The following is a 10,566-nucleotide window of genomic DNA, read 5'->3' as shown; positions in this document are numbered from 1 at the left end:
TTTAATCAACATTCTCTTACTCTGTTGCTGCTATATAGAAAATAATGTTAGCTCCAGTTCCGGTCAGATTGCTGGTCCCTCCAATACTTGAACTATAGGCTGCTGTGAGATACATGGCCTTAGAGAGGTTGAGGTATTCTTCCTCTTGTGCCTTTGTCCTTAAATAAGAAAATACCATTCAGAATCGTAATTTCCTTGCAATAGAGAACAAAAATGTCATGTCAATAAAACAGTTCCCTATCTCAATGATAGAAATGTAAAACTTCTCTTCCGGAACGCTGAATCTACATACTTTGTGTAAATGGTCTTCTGGTCTCAGAGTAATGGCATCTTATTTTCTGATCTAAATAGCTGGTCGTCAATAAAGAACATCCAACCTCGCTCTTTTACGTCCCGTAATCCTTAGAATCTGTTTATACACTTTGCTACTAAAATAGTTATACCACCTATTCATTATTAGTAATCTGAAGAACAGGTTACATACACACTCCCAAAGATTTTTGGAACCGGGAAAGTAGAAATTTGACGTCACAACTTTTCTTCCCTATTAGAGTCTACACTTTTGGCACTAAATGAGCTATCTCGATCAGATCTACGAGGGAAGGCTGATATATAAGTACCGTTTGCCCATAAATCAATACATATTTTGTGTACAATCATGAAACTTCACACACCCACTCTCAGACCATACTTCTACACCCATGTGCAACAACTAATTCATGTGACGTCAGTTATGCTCATAAAAGGCTTCAACTTTCGTGACGTCACTTCCCTCATTATGACGCATAGTAACTTAGTAACTGGTTCTAAACAATCGGAACAATGGCGGACGCCCCTGTGAAATACTTCTCCAACGAGCATAAAAGTGTATCCAGAGTATAAAAACATTATAAATCTGATCATGTTTTGACTTTTATACATTCTGATCACAAGGCATGTGAAAAAGTTCTAGCCAGCAAGAAGAAAAAAAGGTACCGATTTTCTTTGTTTAGAACCAAGCTGCTCGTAGCTGGGCGACGTGACATCAGACTATTGAATCCAATTCAGTGGCGGCACTAAGACAATGCGTTTGAGAAATTTGGCCCCAAGACAGTTAACTTCGAAAATGAAAGCGCAGAGAAAAAAATATTTATCCAACATTTGCAACGACATAACAAGGAAGGGGATACTTTTCTGCAGGTAATAGGCTTCAACAGTCATGACGTCACTTCCCTCGTAATGACGCATGGTAACTCAGTAACTGGCTCTAAACTATCGGAACAATGGCGGACGCCCCTGTGAAATACTTCTCCAACGAGCATAAAAGTGTATCCAAAGTAGAAAAACATTATAAATCTGATCATGTTTTGACTTTTATACATTCTGATCACAAGGCATGTGAAAACGTTCTAGCCAGCAAGAAGAAAAAAAGGTACCGATTTTCTTTGTTTAGAACCAAGCTGCTCGTAGCTGGGCGACGTGACATCAGACTATTGAATCCAATTCAGTGGCGGCACTAAGACAATGCGTTTGAGAAATTTGGCCCCAAGACAGTTAACTTCGAAAATGAAAGCGCAGAGAAAAAAATATTTATCCAACATTTGCAACGACATAACAAGGAAGGGGATACTTTTCTGCAGTTAATAGGCTTCAACAGTCATGACGTCACTTCCCTCGTAATGACGCATGGTAACTCAGTAACTGGCTCTAAACTATCGGGAAAATGGCGGACGCCCTTCTGAAATATTTCTCCTACGAGCATAAAAGTGTATCCAGAGTAGAAAAACATTATAATTTTGATATTTTGGTTTTTATACATTCTGATCACATGACATATGAAAAGTTCTAGCCAGCATGAAGAATAAAAAGTACCCATTTTCTTTGTATAGAACCAGGCTGCTCGCCGTTGCTGGGCGACGTGAATCAGACTAGTGAATCCAATTGTGACTGGTGATGAATCTTGGGTCCACCACTACGTCCAGGGAACCAAATTGCAGTCAATGGAGTCCAGGTATAAATCTTCTCCAAGCCCAAGGAAATTCAAAGACATTGACTCTGCGAGTTTACCATTATCTGGGACATGGAAGGCCCACATCACGTGGAATTTCTCAAACAAGAGCAAACAGTGAAAGTGAACTCTTAACATTAATATTATGTTTCAAATCCACGCGACATCAAAAGTAGACTCGCACGGGTTCGAGATGGTATAAATTCGATATTGCTGCATGACAATGCGCGACCCTACACTATTCGTCAAATTCCGTTTAAAATTCCGGCCCTACAGCACGCTGGCCCTAAATTTTGTCCGGATTTAAGGTTCTGGGTTCGTGTCCCGAGCGGCGCACAGTTCAGTCATTGGAAAAGGCTCTTTACTCACATTCTCTAACCGTACACGGGTGTTAACATGAGTACGGGGTCGTAAACAGCGTTGTCTCTGTCCAAAAATAAAAATAATCGTAATATCGTCTAACAGGCGTCATGCCTCGCCCTACATGTTAATTTGTAGCTGTTGACTAGAGAAACCTTGTAAAGCGCTGTGAGCCTGTTAAATGGGTATTGCGCTTTATAAAAGCTCAAGTTTTTGTTTATACTGCCGGGCTTTGAAAAAAAAAAGCCGTCACACTTTTTTAAAAAAATTGTGTAGAAAACTCATCCTTCAAATAAGCATCGATTTAAATGATCCTCAGCTTGTCAGAAATTCTCAAACCTGAGACATCCAACCAACATTTGAAGGACGAAATTTCTGGCTAAACTTTTATATACGTTTCCCACGCTGCCCACGCTATATACCGCTGTACACTGGGGGGAAAACGTATATAAAAGTTTAGCCAGAAATTTCGTCCTTCAAATGTTCATTGGATGTCCCAGGTTTGAGAATTTCTGACAAGCTGAGGATCATTTAAATCGATGCTTATTTGAAGGATGAGTTTTCTAAACAATTTTTTAAAATAAGTGTGACGGCTTTTTTTTTCAAAGCCCGGCAGAATAAACAAAAACTTGAGCTTATATAAAGCGCAATATCCATTTAACAGGCTCACAGCGCTTTACAAGGTTTCTCTAGTCAACAGCTACAATATATATATATATACGGATTGACTTCCCTGGATTTAGTTTTTATATACGTACTTCGTTTTCCTCCCTCGATTGACATCCTTGTACATTTCTAGAATGGACTGGACTGTGATTGTCATCATGGCTGTTGTTGCAGTGTTTTTGATCCAAATCGCCAAGAACCACGTCACAAGGGCTACTCCAAATAGAGCACTGAAATTTATTGAATATTTATATTTCTTTATCTATAGTATAGATATAATGATGTTGATGTCACTCTTTGCTATTGCTTTTTTTGGCCATCCACTTTATGAGTAATTATATTCAATAGTCTAATGTCACGTGCTTTTTATTCTTCATGCTGGCTGGAAATTTTCATATGTCATGTATAAAAGTCAAAACATGATCATAATTATAATGTTTTTCTCCTCTGGATACACTTTTATGCTCGTCGGAGAAATATTTCATAAGGGCGTCTGCCATTGTTCCGATAGTTTAGAGCCAGTTACTAGGTTACCATGCGTCATTACGAGGGAAGTGACGTCATGATTGTAACTCCCTTTGGGCGAATTTAGCTAAAGACAAAATGAGCAAACTTCAGGTTGCTCAAAATAACGCAGCCAGGCTCATTGTACGCAATAACAAAAAATACCCGTCAGCAACTCTTCTTCTCCGTGAGTTACATTGGCTTCCTGTGGAAAAAAGAGTTGCCTATAAGAGTTGTACTGTTGTCTACAAATCCCTGAGCACGAACAGTCCCTCCTATATTAAAGACCTTCTAAACATATATGTCCCCAATAGAAACTTGAGGTCAAGCAATGACCAATCAATCCTTGTCAAACCTAAGCCATTGCGTAAAATAGGTGAACAGATTTTCAATTTTCGGCCCCCCATTTTTGGAACTCTCTCCCATCACACGTGAGATGCTCGGATTCGTTGACAACGTTCAAATCTGCTCGCTTAAAGTTTTATCTTTTTACGTCATAATGTTGCAATATTATTTTCATATTTTGTTGTTGTTAAATTGAATTCGTATCACGTTTCCTTCACATTTGTCTCACTGTAATATGTTTTGTTTTATATCACTGTAAAGCGCTTAGAGCCTGTGACAACGGGGTAAAGCGCTATATAAATGCCATTTATTATTATTATTATTATTATGACTGTTGAAGTTTATTCTCAATAAACTGTATTAACAAGACTACAAACGTTCAAGGTTACACAGTAAGATAATGTGCGCTTGGCAAAGAAGCTCACAACAGTGCCATACGGAAGTATAACGGACCAACACATAAAACTATGTGTGTCCTTATACGTTTATAGTCTGTTTAATAATACAGTTAGTGGCAATTATTCATGAACGCGAATGGCATAAAAAAATATAACAAAGACCCGAGTGACGTCAGCTCCATTCTAAATATTGATTGTACGTAATTTGATGACACGCTTACCAGCTCCAATGAATAAATCGATAAGTGTGTAAATGAGTCTATGTGCGGCGTAAAGGTGACGAGGATTGAAGACCTCTGTGGCTGGTAAATAGTATGATGACGTCATTTACAATCGTATAATAGGAAACAAGCATCACATGCTATAATTATAAAGTCAGTTTATTAATTCTTATAGCAAACCAATACCACAATCTTCGCCACCAGTACTGCCATTTCATTGTGACGATTAAAACCACTACCACAAACACTTCACCCTTCTTCTTCTTCTTCTTCTTCTTCTTCTTCTTCTTCTTGTGGAAACCTCTAATATTGTCGAGGATCACTCCACAGTCTGTATGTTATTACATTGTAAACTTTTTAAAACACTGCACATAATGCCATTTGATAATACATAGATTAAAAAGTCACGACCTGAGCTCTGGCAACCGCGTGAAGGCATGTTGGTAACCACATCATGACCTTTCCACCACACCAGTAACAAACGCATTCATCAACATCATCATTATAATTGATATCATCTCATAGCCGTTAACATTTTAATGAGCACTACCACTATCACGACAACGACAACAACCACCTCCATCTCTACTATCACTACTATCACTACTACCACCACCACCACCACCACCAACACTACCATAAACACCACCATTACTAAAACTACCACCACTACACTAACCGCCTCTATCATCGCCACCACTACCATCATCACTCACCAACACCACCGTCACCACCACCACCGTCACCATCACCACCACCAGCACCAACACCAAAACTACCACCACTACAAAACCACCACTATCACCACAACCACCATCACCATCACCACCTCATCCACATACAAACGGACTGCCTGATCTCAGTCAATGTATTAAAAAATACATTATAAGCCCAATAACCATTCCGTCACATTATCAAAAATACAAACATATTTCAAATTATTACCGTTTTGGCTCAGCTCCAGCAATGCGCACTACAAAAAGGGCAGCGCGTTTATGCAAATCGTATTTCTCTATGCCGACTGCAATTGTTACCGTTGCCAAAAACAACATCATTCCGTCCTGTTCATAGAGAAAGACAATGAAAATCATTAAGCATATGAAAAAGTGTGTATGAAACGGTGCCAGAAAAAAAAACAAAACAAAATAACTAGAGCATTTATATAGAGCAATATCCACTAAATGTGCTCAAAGTGCTTTATAAGGGGTCCTTGCCATCAGCAACACTTAATATATAGGACGACGAGACATGACGCCTGTTAGGCGATATTACAAACTATTTCGGACAGAGACAACGTTGTTAACGGCCAGGTACTCATTTTACACCTGAGTACGGTGAGAGAATGTGAGTAAAGAGGCTTTTTCCAAGGACTCAACTATGCGCCGAGCGAGGATCAAACCCAGGATCTTCCGATCCGAAAGCGAGTATCATACCACTAGACCACATAGCGGCAATGAATATGATTACGGATCTACAAAAAGTGTGTATGAAATGATGCCAGACAAAACAAGACAGAAATTTGAAAGAAAAAAAAAACACCACAAAAAGAATAGATATAAAAATAATAAGCAAAAATAAATAAATTTATATATTATATAAGATAAAGAACTGAACAAGTGTGTATGCAAGGTGCGGTAATCAGAAGGTCTAAGGTTCGATCCCCAGTCGAGATCGACTGATCTTTTGGGATGTTTTTTTTTCTTGTATTTTTCTTTCTTGCTTTGTCTGGCACCTTTCATACACACATGTTCAGTTATTTGAACGAATACGCACACGCAAAAAAAAAAAGTTTAAAAAAATAAAATAAAACGCCACACAAATCGACAAGAATGAAAATAGGATTCATTAGTCTGATGTCACGTCCGCCCAGCAACGAGCAGCTTGGTTCTAAACAAAGAAAATCAGAACTTTTTATTCCTCATGCTGGCTATAACTTTTACACATGTCATGTGATCAGAATGTATAAAAGTAATAAAAAAACATGATCAGATGTATAAGGTTTTTCTCCTCTGGATACACTTTTATGCTCGTCGGCGAATTATTTCATATAGGCGTCCACCATCGTTCCGATAGTTTAGAACCAGTTACTAAGTTACTATGCGTCATTACGAGAGAAGTGACGTCACGACTGTTGAAGCCTGTTGCCACACAATGAAATACGACTCTATCATTAAAAGCATTCCGTTTCTAATTGTTGTAAACGAAATAGAATAGAAGCATAACGTATTGAAAAATCTAATTGCCATTAGGCAAGTTAGTAAGTACCGAGGTGGCCTAGTTTTTCTGAATGGATTTAATACCAATAATGGTATGTGTTTATTTTTAATCGGTTGAGTTTCATTATTATCAAGTCACATAATATATGATGAATGGTTTTCCAAAACTCCTAAACTATATTCTTTCCCATTTTGAGATATTGAGATTATTTCCCCTAATATTTCTCATTCGGTCTATTATCTTATCATATTTATTAAACATCAAATTCACACAAATCTAGGGAAATTCGTGTGCCATTTGATGCTTAAAAATAAAGTTTACGTTTCAATTTATCTCATGGATGGAAAATCTCAAAAAGTAGAAAAATCGACTTAATTTTGGAAAACCAGTCATATAATATTATATCATTAATGCTTCTTTCAATAAGGTTAAACTAGTACATATCACCCATGATGATATTAAATTTGGTTATTTGGGTTACTGGCACTGGATACACACAATGGCTTTTCAGAGTATTGTGTAGTATTAGCAAATTTGTTTACAGCTACGTGCACATATTATGTGCAGGTCTGATTACCGAATGCAATTATGAGTCTGTTTTAACATTGTTGTAATGGACAACATTATGCATTGGTTTGAAAGTACTTCCATTACAACAATGAGACCATACAACTTTGGGTTATCAGACTTGTAAACAGGTACACGTCGGTTTACAGTTGTAGTTTGACTTAAAATTCCAAAGTTTTTCGTAAATGGCTGGGGGGCATAGGCGAGGTTCCGTGCAATCCTTCCGCTCCCTATCCATCTTCCAGTAATAATTACATAAAAATGTCGGATCAAAAGCACGGTAAATGTGACTCGTCATTGTCTTAAAAATAGACCATATTTTCAAAATTATTATTTAATTAGGCAATATTGTGGAAATTTGGTCCTGTTGAAATTGACATTTTTTTTTGGCTTTCTTTTTTTTCTTTTTCAGTTTAACTACATGCACCATCTGGCTTACTAAACATAATATGTAAACTGGTGTCGCTTGGCAGGCGTACCACCTCTTTCTGAAAGTGCTGGACTAGGGACCAATGAACATTTTACTACACATGTGATGCATATTGATGGAAAGGGGAAAACAAAGCCGTATGCTGCGCAAATGGCCATCCTTTTGGCAATAAATGACTTGGTGACATAAACAAGTGCCATATATGTACACATAATTCTTTCCACAATGTTTCTTTAATTGTTTTTAATATATATATATATATATATATATATATATATATATATATATATATATATATATATATATATATATATGTTCGACAAATGGATGATGCCAAGTCTGCAAAGATAGATCATCATCAAGCCCTACTGCAACCTCCTCGTGGTGTCGAACGGTAACAGGTCAAGCTGGCCAACTGCAGAGGGCGACAAGAATAGGCAATGGCAAACCATTCTTGTAACTTTGCCGAGTTAACTGCATGAATAAGTCCAAAAAGTTAAACGGTGACAGCGTAAAGGGGAGCATGTTTTCACGGAAGACTGCTGCCTCGCTCGGTTGGGAGCGTGATGTTCGTCAGGTCACACCGAACCGTCAGCCAGTTACTAGGCGAAATAAATTTAACAAATGTGACAAAACCAAAATTGGGACATGGAATGTCAGGACCTGTGCCCAAAAAGGAAAACTAAACAACATTCTAAAAGAAATGAAACGGCTCCAAATAAATATTCTTGGCCTGGCAGAGATGAGATGGAAAGAGCAGGGAACCATGTCAAAACAAGAAAACAACATGACATATAAGATCATATGGAGTGGTGGAACCTCTTTCCAAAAAGGAGTAGGGATGATCTTAGACCAAAAATCAACCAAATTTTACAAAGGGCACGTAGCAATCTCAGACAGAGTTTTGCTGGTTAAGCTAAGAGGACCTGTAGTTGACACCAATATTATTCAAGTTTATGCACCAACAGAAGAGGCGACAGATGCAGATATGACAGAGTTTTACCATTCACTAGACAAAGCAAAACGAATGTGTAAATCACAAGAAGTCCTTATGGTAATGGGGGACCTAAATGCTAAGATTGGCAGAGGCAGAGATGGTGACATAATCGGACCACATGGACTCGGAGACAGAAATGAACTAGGAAACATCTGGGCAGATTGGTGTAGAACAAATAAACTAATGATTTCAAACACCTGGTTTCAAAAACACCCAAGAAGAACCTGGACATGGCAATCACCAGGGGACAGAGCAAGGAACCAGATAGACTTTATAGCAGTATCATCAAGATTCAGAAATGGCATATTAAATTGCAAAACCTACCCAGGCGCCGATGTAGACAGTGACCATGTCCCAGTTGTTTGTACAGTAAGGATAAAGTTTAAAGCTATTCAGAGAACAGCTGGTAGAATAAAGAGGGATTACAGGTTATGCAAAGACAATGGCATACAAACAAAAATGAGAGAAGAATTTGAAAATGCACTCATGATACAAAGCCAAAGTGAACCTGATAACGAAAAATGTGAAAAACAATTTGATATATTCCAAAAGTGTGTCAAAGCAACTACAGAAAAGCATTTACCAATAGCTCAAACAAACAGCAAAAAGGAATGGATGACAAATGAAATTCTAAACCTATTTGAAGAAAGACGAAAATGCAACAGAGGGTCTGCAGAATACCAAACATTGAACAACCACATTAAATCCAAATGCATCGAGGCACACGAGAACTATCTAGACTGGAAATGCTGCGAAATCGAAAGAGAATACAAACCCAACCCCCAACAAGCTCACCAAAGAATAAAAGAACTATCAGGGAAAAGGAAAAGCAAAGCAGCAGGAAGTTGTATCCAAAACAAACAAGGGGAACTGCTATTTGAAGAACAACATATAGAAAGCCGATGGGTAGAATACATAGGCGAACTGTACAATGATCCAAATAGAAATGAACCACCACTGAAATTCAAAGAACCATTAAGCGGACCAAACATCACCAAAAGTGAAATTGAACATGCCATGGAACGAATGAAGGATGGTAAAGCAACAGGCCCTGATGAAATATCTGTAGAGGTATTAAAAAGCCTAGGAGATCTAGCAATTGATGAACTTCACATATTATTCAACAATATATACAATACTGGGAAAATTCCAGAAGATCTCTGTAACTCTATTTTCATAGCAATACCAAAGAAAGCAGGTGCAGTCAGATGCGAAAATTTTAGAACTATAAGTTTAATAAGTCACATCAACAAAATACTGTTGCGTATAATTATCAACACGGCTAAGGAATAAGATTAACCCCGAAATCGCAGAAGAACAATATGGATTCCAACCTGACAGAGGGACAAGGAACGCAATATACCTCCTCCGTGTTTTAAGTGAAAGAGCTATACAGGTTCAGACCCCACTATACCTCTGTTTTGTCGACTACAAAAAAGCTTTTGATAGAGTACGCCACGAAGAAATACTAAAACAACTGCACTCCATTGGCGCTGATGAGAAAGACCTCAGACTCATGCAAACATTATACTACACCCAGCAGGCATCTATCAAAATCGGAAACTCTACAGGAAATTCCATTCCTATTAAGAAAAGAGTCCGTCAAGGGTGTGTTGCCTCACCAGATCTGTTTAATCTATACCAAGAAACAATCATGAGGGGCATAAATAATATGGAGGGAATAAAAGTAGGAGGTCACAACATAAATAATATAAGATACGCAGACGATACGGTACTCATTGCAACATCAGAAATCCAACTTCAAAAGATTGTTGACAAAGTGGTAGTAGATAGTGAAGCCAAGGGAATGGAAGTGAATATCACCAAAACAGAATGCATGGTAATACAGAAAAACCCCGAAAACAACAACACCT

The sequence above is a fragment of the Berghia stephanieae genome, chromosome 3, assembly GCF_034508935.2.
Source record: "Berghia stephanieae isolate SIO BIC M18660-M18661 chromosome 3, UCSD_Bste_1.3, whole genome shotgun sequence".
Taxonomy (NCBI): Eukaryota; Metazoa; Mollusca; class Gastropoda; order Nudibranchia; family Aeolidiidae; genus Berghia; species Berghia stephanieae.
The sequence above is the reverse complement of the archived record's forward strand: the minus strand, read 5'-3'. Positions refer to the sequence as shown.